The following is a 2,659-nucleotide window of genomic DNA, read 5'->3' on the forward strand; positions in this document are numbered from 1 at the left end:
CCGCACGCACGCGTCTGACAGCTGATAAAATGATAATATTTAAATTCACAAGACAAGACAGTAATAAAATTATTTGTTGGTACATACATTCACCGGCTTATAATATAGGTACAGACTGTCGTATACAAATGAGCGAAAAGTTATATTTGTAAATAGGTACGATTTTTAGATTTATTTATTTACCTATTTAATATAAATAGGTAGGTATCAATTGTGTTCAATGATTTATTTTATTATTAATATCAATATATTATTATCAAGTAAATATTATAGATATACGATTGAGATATAGGTTGTCACATTTCGTGTTAATATTATTATGCATTTAGTATATACGTTTGTCAAGAGAGTGAAGAAATATTGATTTTCGTTTTTACTAAACACACATCGCGCACACCCATCCCTGTCGGCAAATATCGACACACTGATAAAATTAGTACTTACTTACATTTTAATGTCATTGCTTACATGTACGAGGGTGGGTCAATAAGTCCTTAGAAAAGCCGACAGGTGGCGCGACTAGTACTGTAAGCGGTTTGTTTTCATGCAGCGGCACTACCGATTCGTCCGATTCAGTATGCTGCGAAGTTTCAATCAGATTGGTCGGGTTGTTGTGTGTTTCTCGTACATTTAAAAAAAAAATTTGCTTGTTTACAAAAATGGAGAAAATTGAGTTTAGAGCTGTTATTAAACATTTTAATATAAAAGGGTTAACAGCAAAGGAAATAAAAAATGAGTTGGATTTAGTTCACGGCATATTATCTGCTCCTTCACTTGCAACTATTTATAACTGGTTAAATGAATTTACACGTGGTCGTACATCAACAAAGGATGAACCACGCTCAGGACGTCCTGTAGAGGTGACTACACCAGAAATGATCAATAAAATCCACGATATGGTGTTAAGTGACCGAAGATTAAAGTTGAGTGAGATAATTGAGGTTACAGGGATCTCAAAAGGTAGCGTCATTTCTATTTTACATGACAAATTGGACATGAAAAAAATTTCTGCAAGATGGGTGCCGCGTTTGCTCACAGTCGACAATAAACGCAATAGGGTGGTGGCCTCTAAAGCCCTGTTGTCGCTCATGCAACGCAATCCGGATGAATTTTTTCGTCGCTTTGTGACTGTAGATGAAACATGGATACACCACTATACTCCCGAGACGAAAGAACAGTCAAAGCAGTGGATTGCGAAAGGCGAACCATGTCCAAAGAAGGCGAAAACCGTAAAATCAGCTGGTAAGGTTATGGCTACTGTATTTTGGGATGCACGTGGAATTATTTTCGTTGACTATTTGGAAAAAGGAAAAACAATAACAGGGGATTATTATGCATCTTTATTGGACCAGCTAAAAAACAAAATTGAAGAAAAACGGCCTCATTTAAACAGGAAAAAAATCCTCTTTCATCAGGACAATGCCCGTATTCACACATGTTTACGATCAATGGCTAAAATTGAAGAATTGAAGTTCGAATTGGTCGACCACCCACCGTATTCGCCAGATTTAGCCCCCAGTGACTTTTTCCTGTTCCCAAACTTAAAAAAATGGCTAAGTGGACAACGTTTTTTTTCAAATGAAGAAGTCATCGATCGGACAAATGCTTATTTTGAGGACCTTCCGAAAACTTATTTTTCTGACGGTTTAAAAAAATTGAGAAACGTCTAACCAAGTGTATTGAGCTCCAAGGAGATTATGTTGAGAAATAAAAAAAAATACAAAAATAAAACCTGTTTTAATGCTTTTTTCTAAGGAATTATTGACCCACCCTCGTAGCATAGTAAAAATGGTCAGAAAATAATAAATTTGTGTATTGCCAAATGTGTCAGAAATATCAACCAAATAGAACCTCAGATTCTGGTGATGTCTAACTTAATAACCTATATTATATTTAATCGGTTTTGATATTTAATATTTAATAGATATTGAATTATTGACCCACCCTCGTACCTACTTCGTGGGAGGAAATTGTAATTTAATTTATTGTAAAAATCCATTTCAAAAATTACAGTTCTATTGTAGTTACTATCAGTTAACCCAATGTCATCATAGAACAAGCAGATTGTATACAATCTACCGAGAAAAGTTGAAAGCCGGTCAACTTTACACGCCGGCGTGTGTGCCTAGTCCGTCTGCGCAGTAGAGCGTAGTAACGACCTCCCGGTAAAAAAACGGACTACATTTTGTCAAAATAGTCGCTAGCTTGTTGGCTTCTCAGCGAATGGAAAGTTTTGTGTGTCATCGCAGTAGCTGAATCGCCCGCTTTTAAATTCGCCAACAAACAGCTTGTAAAGTAGCTCAATGTCATTGACGCATTAGCGAGCCGTAACTGTAACTTTAATCGTTGCAGATACAGTAACTTGTGGACGCCAAATAATTATTTCACGAGCAGGGGCCTTATGTTAGAACTTGCGAGTTGTAGTCGCCCGGTCGACATGACGTCATATGACATCATTGTGACGTACTACCGGAGTGATAATAGCATTTGAGAAAATAACACTAGTCAAATACTGGCGTTATTCATTGTCCCCATACACAAATAGGTGTTTCAGCATAATAATATCTATGGTGAGCAGTGTGTGTCGGGCGGCTTGTCTCAAGAGTGTATTGGCTTACGTCACAATTACGTCATGTCGTCGGGTGACATTATATCACCA

The sequence above is a fragment of the Rhyacophila brunnea genome, unplaced genomic scaffold (assembly GCF_057557595.1).
Source record: "Rhyacophila brunnea isolate RB1 unplaced genomic scaffold, BYU_Rbru_1.0 scaffold_24, whole genome shotgun sequence".
NCBI lineage: Eukaryota > Metazoa > Arthropoda > Insecta > Trichoptera > Rhyacophilidae > Rhyacophila > Rhyacophila brunnea.